The sequence below is a fragment of the Triticum urartu genome, chromosome 5A (assembly GCF_056163025.1).
Source record: "Triticum urartu cultivar PI428250 chromosome 5A, HENAU_Tu73, whole genome shotgun sequence".
In the NCBI taxonomy this organism is placed as follows: domain Eukaryota; kingdom Viridiplantae; phylum Streptophyta; class Magnoliopsida; order Poales; family Poaceae; genus Triticum; species Triticum urartu.
The window spans coordinates 224,614,437-224,626,284 of NC_141877.1; the positions used below are offsets into that span (position 1 = coordinate 224,614,437).

Below are 11,848 nucleotides of genomic sequence, written 5' to 3' on the forward strand. Positions count from 1 at the left end.
AATGCACCAGAACACATGTACAATTTAATCCCTTGCCTTTTCTATCTAACTTCTTGACCTCAAACTTTGTCCTGAAATTCTTTTATCGTTTTCATGAGCTCGGCCGAAAATCTCAACATTTTGGACATTCAAAATCCCACCTCTAGTTCAAACCAATTTGAACTTAATTCAAATGAGATTGAACTTAAACTTACAATCATGCCCACTCCTATTTTTCATGGACGGTGCACATTTTTGTGAGTCCAAGAAATTTAACACCTTCCCAAAATTCCTTCTCCAACCATTTCTTCTCTCCTGCTCTTTCTTTGCTACTTTCTGTTTCGGAAATAAAAGAGGAGTGAGGGAGAGAGAGCATAGCCCAGCAGGCCTGCCTAGGCCCAACTCCAGCACCGACCCACCTCTCCTAGGCCCAGTCAGCCTCTTCTTAACCTAACCCTCCCCCGATCCCATCCCCTCGATCCCCATCTCTCCCTCTCATTCTTGCCCGCCGCCACATGCGCACACACAGAGGAGCGGCACCCTTTCCCCGTCCCCGACCACCTCTCCTCTTGCTCCTCCACGCGGTGCCGACCGGCGACCAAGGCGAACGGGAACCGCATCAGAGCTCCTAACTCTACGCCCATGCCGACCTAGTACCTCTCCTGGAGCCGCTCGCTGCTGCTGCTCTTCATCGAGGTGCAAGTCCCGTCGATCTGCAGCCATCTCGCTCGCGCCCTTCCTCCTCGCCGGTGTTCTGCTCGAGGCCCAGCCCCGCGCACCCCTGTGCCCGTGAGCAGGGTACCCCGAGGACGCCAGCCGCCCTCCTCTACCAACCAGCGCCGCCTCCTTTAACTCCCCCCACTGCCACTGCCGGGAATGGGTTCCCAGCGCCCAGATCTGCCATCGCCGCGTCATCCCGGAGCTCCCAGCCGCTGGCTCGGCCGCTCCTCTGCTCCCGCCTTCCCTGCTTGCTGCTTCGACTCCCTGCCCGGGCTTCGTTTTCATCACAGATGTGGGGTAGCAGCTGAACCTCGGCATGATTCTGTCAAACGCCGCAAGTCCGATGCCAAGACCACCTCAAGTTCGACTACATGTAACACCGAGTACGACTACACACCGAGTACGACTACACACGGAGATGCGTAAGTTCCACTACCATCGACCCGTGTACGACTACGTGGATTCACAAGTACCGTTCGGACCGCCGAGTTCCTCTATGATGACTTGAACACGAACCGTGTATGATCTGACTACTGCTGTCGTGATTTTGACTACAAAACATGTACCACTACTTCCACTACAATCATCGAGTACCTCTACTTCCCATGACGAACATGAATGACTACACCGCTTTGACCTAAACCACCTCGAATCGCATGCTTCAAAGGTATAACTGTCGAGACGACCGTCCAAGTGGACGTATGCATGAATTTTATGAGATGCCCGTGTTTGCGCCGTGTCCAAATTGTCGCTTACGCGCTCCTCTTTTGCCATGTGACCGATATGTGGGACACCCGGTTGCTGGGATCACCCCACCATCTTTTGCATGTTCTGCATGACCACACTTCCTTTTGCACTGGTATCTCCATAAGCTACTGGAACGGATATGTTGTCGTGGCACCATTTTCGTTGTAGTTGCCGTGGCACCCCTTTCATTCCGTCATAGTGAAAAATGCTTCATAACATGCTCATCGCAACATTTTATTAAATTTCCATAAGACTTGCATATGTCAAAATGTTTAAAATTGTTGTCCGCATCATGATAACAACATCTAAAATGTTTAAAATTGTTATTTGCGTTAAAAATTGCTAAGTGACATGTGGGGACTTACCAAAATTGTTGTTTGTGGTTCCGACCTCATTTAAACTTGCCTAGATAGCTAGTTTGATTATGCCTCACCTCTTACCATGTTAACCAACATTTAATATTGATGAGTAACCTAATCTAGAGAGAACTAAATGATTGAATGTGGTGTTTCATCGATATGTAAATCGTTGCATATTGAGCTCCACTTAATTTGTAGTATTATTTGTTGCACTTTGCCATGCCATGCCTCTTTAAATTAGACATGCATCATGCTTGATTGTGCATCATGCCATGTTTACGCTAGTGTGTTAACCACGTTGTTTGTTTCTTTCAGGTTGTGCTCCTTCTCGATAGTTTCGGTTATGTTGCGGTTGTGAGGACTCGTTCGACTACGTTGGTTCTTCTACTTCATGGATTTGGTCTTCTTCCTAGCGGGATTTCAGGCAAGATGACCGTCACCTTGGATCTCACTACTATCTTTGCTACGCTAGTTGTCTCGATGCTATTGCTATGTCGCGCTACCCAACACTTGTTTATCAAGCCTCCCAAATTGACATGATAGCCTCTGACCTTTTTCACCATCGCAAAAAACCATTGTTTAGTTATGTTACTACTTTGGTTAGCCCCTCTTATAGCATTGCTAGTCGCAGGAGCAGTTGCAGGTTGTTCCATGTTGGGACATGGGTATCATGGGATATCACAATATTTCTTATTTAATTAATGCATCTATATACATGGTAAAGGGTGGAAGGCTCGGCCTTTTGCCTGATGTTTTTTCCACTCTTGCCGCCTTAGTTTTCGTCATACCAGTGTTATGTTCCTTGATTTTGCGTCCCTAACACGGTGAGGGTTTATGGGCCCCTCTTGACAGTTCGCTTTGAATTAAACCCTTCAAGCAAGGCCCAACATTGGTTTTACCATTTTCTCAACATAATAACTAAACATGATAATCAATTTGACGCATAGGGAGTTATCGCTACCCGAGGTTTGTTATTCAACATAATACAGGGGGCCAGTGCTGATGGCATTGGTCCAAACTAGAGCACCGTGCGGGCTACCTGGGGCAACTCGGGACGTCAGTTACTGTATGCTTCGCTCATCCGGTCATGGCCTGAGACGAGATAAGCGCGGCCACTATCAGGTGTCAGCACGCCGGGAGTTCTTGCTGGACTTGTTTTAGCATTGTCAAAATGTCTTGTGCACCAGGATCCCGAGTCTGATCGGATGTCATGCGATGGAGGGTTGTCTCCGTGGATCGTTAGCTTGTCATGGGCTAAGTTGGGACACCCCTGCAGGGTATAAACTTTTGAGAGCCATGCCCATGGTTATGTGGAAGATGGGAGTTTTTAATATCTGGTTGTAGAGAACTTGACACCAGATTCAGAATAAAATACACCAACCGTCTGTGTAACCGTGATCGTCTCTTTTCGAGTGAGTTCGAGAAGAGAACACGGTGGGGTTATGTTAGAACGTAAGTAGTTCAGGATCACTTCTTGATCATTACTAGTTTGCGACCGTTTGCGTAGTTTCTCATCTTACTCTTGTACTCGTGAGTTAGCCACCATATCATGCTTAGTCGCTTACTGCAACCTCACCACTTATTCCTTCCCTACCAATTAAGTTTTGCTAGTCTTGATACCCATGGTAATGGGATTCCTGAGTCCTCGTGGCTCACAGATTACTACAACAACAGGTGCAGGTATAGGTAAAAGCGAAGCTTCGACATGAGAGCGATGCTCCCTTGTTTGGAGTTCTTCTTCTACTTCTTTGATCACGGGACAGGTTCCAGGTCGGGGATCATGGGATTAGCAGGGTGGATGTCGTTCTTCTTTTTCGTTTGATTTCATTCGTAGTCGGATCCTGCTCTTTCTGTATGATGATTGCTATGTATTGATGTATTGTTGTATTCATGTTGTAGCTTGTGGCGAGTGTAAGCCTTTATCTTGTATTCTCATATATTCAGTACATGGTATGTTGTAATGATATCGACCTTGCTAAGAGCTCGAAATGCGGTTGTGCCCGAATCATGAGTACATCACGTGATTGGGATAGAATCGCATCTTGCGCGCTACAGGGATGACCTTCATCCTGTTGTCCTGGTGGTCATGGTCTCGTTGCACCGATATGGAAACCTTTGCTTGATTCCTCGGGACTCTGCGCCCGCGCTTGCATCCTTGGCACCAAAGGGGAAACTGGTACACTACACCCGCTGGCGCCCGCCTGGCCTTGGTCTTCATGGCTCACGTCACTTGAACCTCGCGAGGTACACCTTGCATTGATATCTCCGCTCCTCAAGAGCCAGCCTAGTGAGGGGAGGTCTTGGTGTCGTCCGCCTCACGAGGCTTGGCCCCTCGGGAGGGTCTTGGCTCGTTGTTGCTGAAACTGGGCTGTACCGGGCCGCCGATGGAGCCACACCGTGCGCCGCAGGCAGGCAGGTCTGGGTACCCCCACTCCCAGGATGCCGACAGCGGCAACCGCTCTGGCCGCAGAAGTTTCCGAACTCAATCGGAAGCTTAAGGTGGTCGATGAATAAATCGACCGCATTAACAGGCGGTTCGATGATACGCAAGGTATGCGTATAATGTTAAAAGTTTAGTTGTATATCAGAAGTGATAGTTATATTCAGATATTAACTCATGTAATGCTTTGATTATGAGCATAGTTGGCGCAACTGAGGTTAAGACCCTCAGAGGCGCCCTTGCATAGGCCAAAAGGAGGCGAAGGTGAATAAGGCAGCGGCTGACAAAGCGGCTGTCGAAATAAAGACCGAACATGCCGCCCACCGCCAACATGAAGCTCGGGTAGCCGAAGTTGAGTAGGAACTGAAAGATGCCATCGGCAAGTGCGAGGCTTTGGAGGAGGAGACTTAGGCCCAATCATCCGAACTCGCCAAAGCTCTCTAGGAGTGTAAAGAGGCGTGGGTCAAGTCCCGGAGTGCTCGCGAAGAGATCCGTCAGTGAAGCAGATTGCGGCAGGTAAGGCCTTTCTTTTGTAGAGTATTTTTGGAGGTGAAAGATATGCTTTACTCACTCGAGTGTGGAGTTCTCCAGACGCGTTTGCAGATCTTCCGAGGAGTGTCGCTGATGCTGCACAGTTCTTCCGAGCCCAGGAGGGGAACTCAATTGAGAAGCTGTTTTGGTCGTAGTTTCTTGCGCCGGAGCATCTGACACCTCTAAACGACTATCTGAAGCAGCTAATGGTGCTGCATAGGGTGGCAGGCTTGGCCATGAAGGACTTAATAGTCCAACTCTGGCCGGCCGAACCTATTCCTAGCACCTACTTCGGTTTGGTGAAGCATCGGCCCCACATTGATGCTATCAAGTTCGACCTACATAGAGGGTGCTCGGATGGTCTTTGCCAGCGTCAAGATGCACTGGGCAAAGATGAAGTCCACCGACGTGGCGACCGCAGGCCCGCCGAAAGGCAAGGAGCACCTCAAGCCGGAGAGGTACTTCGAAGACATCCTAGCAGGGGCCCGAATAGTAGAGGGCAGTGTTCTAAGGACGTGATATTTGATTAGATGTCTGCGGGTTGTAAAAACTATGTTATGATCCCCTGCTTGTAATATATTTGTGCCTTTTATTTTAAGCGATTTTCCTCCTGTGCGGCCGTTTAATTCTAAAAGTTTCCAGTCGTCGGCTACAGCCCCCACATAGATGCTACAGGGGTTCAGTCATGACGCATGACCATGCTTTATCCAATGTCTTGGCCCGTAAAGGAGGTGTCCGCGAGGTGAACCAGGAAATCAGACTATGCAACTTTATTACTTTCACTTATCCATAGGAGTTTGACGGTGGGGCTAAGTACTATCCCCTAGTGCGTGTGCGGCAATCCAAACTAAGGTGCCTTTTCCACATGGCTAGATGAAGACCATCCCCTCGTATACCACGGAGAAAATCACTAACAATTTGTAGTAAGTCACCGAATCACCGACTAGCACTCGCTTTATCATGACAGTCAGTTTTCGGCTTTCTCTACTGAGGTATTCGACCAGACGAACCTGAAATACAATCGCAGTAGTTCTCCATTTACTACCTTAGACGAACAAGCGGAACGTAAGGTGGTAAGCACAAGAGTCGGGCAACCCAACTATAGAACAAAGACATGATTCAGAGCCGATGCATATAGTACAATATTCGGGACGCCAAAGAGTTCCCTATAGGTGTTCGGAATTGAAAACATGCATAGCCGAATACAACCCCCCGGTGTTAAGGCCGGACTAAAGCACGTGTGGCAATATGAAGTGAGGGAATATAGATGGCAAAATAGATCACTACCAAACGGAAGTGGTGATCAACTGTTTCCTTTATATCCTGGTTAATACATCGAGACGTGCTATTATACATAATGCCATGAATGTCGAGGCTATTTTACATGCCGAGAGTTTATACAAGGGAAAGTTCTACATAGGGCCTAAAAGCAGTGGTTTTGAAGATCCCAGTGGTGCCCTGTCGCATGTCTGCGTCGTTTCTCCTTGGTGAGGAATCCTTTGAGAGAAGAAGTTGATGGTCGGTTATAAGGAAGGGGAGCCTGGAAAAGAGCCAATGTACAACCGTAGGGTCGGTAGGTTTTTAATGAACCCGTAGTACAAAAAAAGAAAAAGAGAAAAAGGCTAAGGTACAAATAGGGTCAAGCCGTACTATAGACCTATTCCGCAGTATGCCTCCGGCGCTGCCCAAGGTATTTTAAGTGTGTAATTATGCATGCGCGGTACATATGCCGCAACCTTATGGGGCGATCGGCAAAGGCTGAACTGCTATTCAAGCTCTGGATCTGCCGAACTGTCGTGCTGTAATGTGGATCAGACTCGCTTAGTAGTGTCATGGGCCTTAATGACCGATCAGTTGTTTAGCTTGATGAGGCGCCATTCTGTACCTCGGCTGCTAGGGCCGCGGTGTGCTCCTTAGTACGGAGGGATCTCTCAATATTTCCATTGAATGTGATGACGCCACGTGCTCCGGGCATTTTGAGCTTTAAGTAAGCATACTGTGGGACTGCATTGAAGTGGGCGAAAGCAGTTTGTCCAAGCAGTGCATGGTAACCACTTCGGAAAGGGACGATATCGAAGATCAATTCTTCACTTCAAAAGTTATCTGGAGAGCCGAATACTACTTCTAGTGTTAAGGAGCCCGTGCAGCGGGCCTCTACACCAGTTATCACTCCTTTAAAGGTAGTGTTACTATGCTTGATTCTTGACGGGTCAATATCCATCTTACGGACTGTGTCTTTGTAAATCAAGTTGAGACTGCTGCCGCCGTCCATAAGGACTCTAGTGAGATGGTATCCGTCGATAATGGGATTGAGTACCAGGGCCGCCGAACCTCCATGATGGATACTAGTTGTGTGGTCCCTGCGATCTAAGGTGATCGGACAAGCCGACCATGGGTTGAATTTTGGGGCGATAGGCTCTATAGTGTAGACGTCCCTTAGTGCACGCTTGCACTCCCTCTTGGGGATGTGTGTGACATATATCATATTCACTATTTTCACTTCGGGGGGAAACTTCTTTTGTCCCCCTTGTGTTCGCAGGCCGGGGCTCATCATCGTCCTCGATTTGAGGTCTTTTCCCCTTATATTCGGTATTTAATTTACCGGCCTATTTAAAAACCAAGCAGTTTATGTTGGTGTGTTTGGCAGGCTTGTCAGGGGTGCCATGAATCTGGCAAGGCCTATCTAGTATTTTGTCCAAATTGGATGGACCGTCTCTATTTCCTTTGAACGGCTTCTTCTGCTGACCGGGTTTGAAGCCGCTGAATCCGTCATTTACCGTTGTATCCTCAGTTTCCTCGTTATTGTTCCAATGCTTATTTTTGCTTCGTCGTTGCCTTCCATTGCCATCCCTAGCTTTAGAGGTGCCAGGGTCACTCGTGTTGTTGCTTCTACGAGCCAACCAGCTATCTTCGCCCATGCAGAAGCGGGTCATAAGTGAAGTGAGAGCTGCCATAGTTTTGGGCTTTTCCTGACCAAGGTGTCGGGCGAGCCATTCATCATGGACACTATGTTTAAATGCCTCTAAGGCTTCAGCGTCCGAACAGTCGATGATTTGGTTCTTTTTAATTCAGAACCGAGTCCATAGTTTCTAGGCTGACTCTCCAGGCTACCGGACTATGTGACTTAGGTCATCAACATCCGGTGGTCAAACATAAGTGCCCTGAAAGTTTGTCACACCCTCGATGCGACTATAACTCCCACGTGTCGAGGCACGACTTAGAGACATAATCGCATTGAAGGCATATGTCCCAAGTTAGGCAATCTTCACAACATCCCATGTAATATAGATAATAAAAGGGGAGATAACATAGTTGGCTTACACTCGCCACTTCAATCAAGTACATAAATAGCATTACAACATTCAAACACTCATGGCCCGACTACGGCGCCAAAATAAAAGATAACCCAACATGCGACACGGTCCCGATCACCCCAACTGGGCACCACTACTGATCATTAGGGAAAGGCACGTAGTATCGTTGAGAGTCCTCGTCGAACTCCCACTTGAGCTCAAGCGCGCCATCTGGAGCGGAATCATCAGGCCCTGCATCTGGTTTAATAGTAATCTGTGAGCCACAGGGACTTAGCAATCTCGCACCCTCGCGATCAAGACTATTTAAGCTTAATAGGTAAGGCAAGGTAAATATGTGGAGCTGCAGTAAGCGACTAGCATATATGGTGGCTATCCAGTTCGCAAAAGAGAGCGAGAAGAGGAGGCAAAGCGCGAATGAGTAACTAGAGGGCAATCCTGCGGCAAGCATTACTCCAACACCGTGTCCACTTTCTGGACTCCGCCGAAAAGAGGCCATCATGGTAACTCACACTGTTGATTCATTTTAATTAAGTTAAGGTTCAAGTTATCTACAACCGGACATTAACAAATTCCCATCTGCCCATAACCGCGGGCACGGCTTTCGAAAGTTCAAATCCCTGCAGGGGAGTCCCAACTTAGCCCATGACAAGCTCTCACGGTGAACGAAGGAATAGACCTCCTCCCGAGACATTCCGATCAGACTCGGTATCCCGGTTCTTCAAGACACTTCGACAAGTTAAAACAAAACCAGCAACACCGCCCGAATGTGACGACAAATCTCGATAGGAGCTGCACATATCTTGTTCTAAGGGCACACTCAGATGAGCCAGACGTCGGGTAGGCCAGCCCAGAGTTGCCCCTGGTAGCCCCGGACATCGCTCGGTTGGACCAACACTCAGAGGAGCACTGGCCCGGGGGGTTTAAAATAAGATGACCCTCGGGCTCCGAAAACCCAAGGGAAAAAGAGGCTAGGTGGCAAATGGTAAAACCAAGGTTGGGCATTGCTGGAAAAGCTTTAATCAAGGCGAACTATCAAGGGGTTCCCATTATCACCCAACCGCGTAAGGAACGCAAAATCCGGGAACATAACACCGATATGACGGAAACTAGGGCGGCAAGAGTGGAACAAAACACTAGGCGAGAGGCCGAGCCTTCCACCCTTTAACAAGTATATAGATGCATTAAGATAACAAGGCAATATAATGATATCCCAACAAGTAAATAATGTTCCAACAAGGAACGGTCTCCAATCTTCACCAGCAACTAGCAACGCTATAAGAGGGGCTGAGCAAAGCGTTAACATAGCCAATCAACGATTTGCTAGGACATGGTGGGTTAGAGGTTTGACATGGCAATTTCAGAGGCATGATAAGCAAGTGGTAGGCATCGTAGCATAGGCATAGCAAAAGAGCGAGCATCTAGCAAAGCAAAGATAGTAGTGATTTCGAGGGTATGATTATCTTGCCTGCAAAGTTGTCAGAGTTGACTGGATCCTCGAAAGCAAACTCAATGGGCTCCTCGTTAGAGAACTCGTCTCCCGGGTCTAACCAAACAAGACAAACAAGCAACAAGGACACAATCAACCACGTGCAAGGCTCAAACAATATGATGCAAAGATGGTATGCTATGCGGGATGCGGTATGTGATGCATATGCAAGATTTGACAAGGAAAGAATGAACCTGGACTCAACATGGAAAACCAAGGGTGCCACTGGAAAGATGAGATGAAATCGCTTGAAAACGATATAAAGATCACCGGAAACGGAGTTACGGTTTGGAAATGGCAAGCAATTCAAATATGACACCGGTCTGCGATTTACAGCAAGTAGCCATCTAAATGCAACAAGATGAACATGCTACAGCACCCAAACATGGCAACAAAATACATGGAAGGGATCCACTCAAGATGCTTAACAAAAGTCTAGCATTGAGTTACGGCCAATTCATCCATTAACAGGTTCAAACAAGCATGGCAAAAATGCATTTGGCAAACAGATCTCAGACTTGGTGAAATTAACACTTGTCTGGAATTTCAGATCAGATAGCACTCTTTGGAGCAACAAAACTACATGCTACAGGACCTGAACATGGCAAAGTAAAGCATGGCATCGAGCTACTCAAAGAGCTTAACAAAAGTCCCTTAGTGACATTGAGCCAAAAGGGATCAGAAAATACATTTGCAAGCATGTGAACATGGCAAAAACATAATCAGATCACAGACTTAGTGAAAACTGGAGCATGCTGAAATAGATATCAAGTAGGCATGTTTACGAGCTCGATGCACTCACTACAGAGCAATTCATGGCAATCTAAGCATACACCCATCAAGAATACACAAAATGCAAGCTAGACATGGCAAGAACAATAATATAACATGCACGGATCAACTACAACATCCTTGGCAAAATCGCTAACAAGTAGACAATCTGCCCAGATTCACGAAATAGCAAAAGTAGAGCTCGATTGACTCAAGCTAGGGTGCTCCATAATTGCAAACAAAGGCATGGATGGTTAGAGCACTACAAAATTAACAAAACATCCTTACTGATCATCCTCAAAAGAGGCACGGATCACTAGGAAACAACATGAACATATGGCCATATGAGATAAACAGGTCAAGGACTTAGTGGAAATGCTAAGTCCCTGAAATCAGCATTACCAAGTGCCTCACTTTGCAAGCTTGTGCTAGTCACCACACACATCACAAAAATACATGGGTTGTACCTCTGGAAAGATGGCAAAACCCCTAACAAAACACATGTAGAGCTCATGGGCATATCATGCACACAATAATCATGGCAAAAATGACAAATATCTAAATGGAGCAGCAGATCTGACAATTAACTCAAGTAGCACTCTTCTAACAGCATTTCGGGCATCAAGATGAACTCAAAAGAAAATGATGCAATGGAATGAAATGATGTGCTCTCTGAGACGAACATTTTGATATGCTATATGCCCAAAATGGAGCTGCGGATGCAAAGATACAACATGATGAACAAGGCAATATGAACTAGGGTTTCGGGAGAAAGTCAACCCAAACGTCCAGATCCAGATCCGGTGCACGGGAGCCGAGGTCGCCGGAACAGTACGCCAGAGGTCGCCGGAGATGGCCGGAGGAGTCGGGGCGGCCGGCTTAGGGTGCGGACATGGAGGAGGAAGCCCGAGGCGGCGCGGTGGCGGCGTCCGCGACGGAAGCGGCGCAGCCGGAACGAGGAGGCGGCGCCGGGCGGCGATGGCGCCCACGGCGGCGCGGCGAGGCGGAGGTGGCCGGCGGCGGCCGGGTCGGGGAAGAGGCGCGCGGGCGGGCGGCGCGCGGGAGCCGGGCCGGGAGGGCCTCCCGCGGGCTCGCCGGGCCGGTGGCGCCTGCCACGTGGCGCGACGGGAGAGGGCGAGGGGACGGCGGTGGACGTGTCCGGCCGGGGACGGACGTGTCCGGCCGGCACGAGGGTTTTTTTTAGGGTTTCGAAGAGGGGATCCGAGATTTGGAATGGGGGAGGTATATATAGGCATAGAGGGAGCTAGGAGAGTCCAAATGAGGTGCGGTTTTCGGCCACGCGATCGTGATCGAACGCTCTAGATGATGGAGAAGGTTTTGGTGGGTTTTGGGGCAAATTGGAGGGGTGTTGGGCCAAATTGGAGGGAGGTGGGTTTTGATCGAACACGAGGCCTTTTCGGTCCCTCCGTTAACCGTTGGAGCATCAAACGAAGTTCAAATGGTACGAAACTTGACAGGCGGTCTACCAGTAGTAAACCAA

The 11,848-nt window shown here is 48.3% G+C and overlaps 1 long non-coding RNA gene across 1 annotated transcript; it reads left to right on the forward strand.

Annotated features, from left to right (window-relative positions):
* The first annotated feature begins 437 nt into the window (after window positions 1-437).
* On the forward strand, window positions 438-11,086 carry LOC147970866 (uncharacterized). The gene is made up of 5 exons (XR_015604345.1): window positions 438-1,366; window positions 2,121-2,229; window positions 3,480-4,356; window positions 4,449-4,761; window positions 4,837-11,086. It is a non-coding gene; the product is annotated as an uncharacterized LOC147970866 (long non-coding RNA).
* The last annotated feature ends 762 nt before the right edge of the window (window positions 11,087-11,848 follow it).